Here is a 528-nt window from a genome sequence, read left to right as displayed (position 1 = left end):
CGTCTCCTCTGCTGAGTCCCCCTGATACCGGTGATGAAACGGTCAGCTCCAAATTATAACCTACGTATGTTAAAGCTATCATAGATATCTCAACTTAAGGACTCAGTTCTCATTTGTTCTAACTCAAATTCGTAAATGTTCATGTACAAACAATCGCCTCTGTTTTTAAATTGATTTTCATCAAAGATAGTTGACTGCTTTTTGGACATATGTGGTAGAGATCAGTTTCGGTTTTGTACGAACATCACGTGAGGTACTGAAAGCGCAACACATAGTGTAAATGGTAACAGCATTATCCTTATGTTTTATTTTGGAGTGCTTAGTGCCAGTGTACTTAAAGAACAGTAATCTGAGCAAGAATAAAGTGAACTCACAAAAACCAGACAAAAACTGTCTAATTGTGGAGACAAAATTGCCCATGGAAAAATGAGGTTATCATACCTGAAAGTCCAATTTTAGACTCTATTCTTATTCTAAATGCAGACCGTGTGACTAAATCCATCTGTGCTCAAATGGACTCGCTTCTCT

Source organism: Chanos chanos, chromosome 1 (assembly GCF_902362185.1).
Source record: "Chanos chanos chromosome 1, fChaCha1.1, whole genome shotgun sequence".
Classification (NCBI taxonomy): domain Eukaryota; kingdom Metazoa; phylum Chordata; class Actinopteri; order Gonorynchiformes; family Chanidae; genus Chanos; species Chanos chanos.
This window is presented reverse-complemented; position numbering follows the sequence as displayed.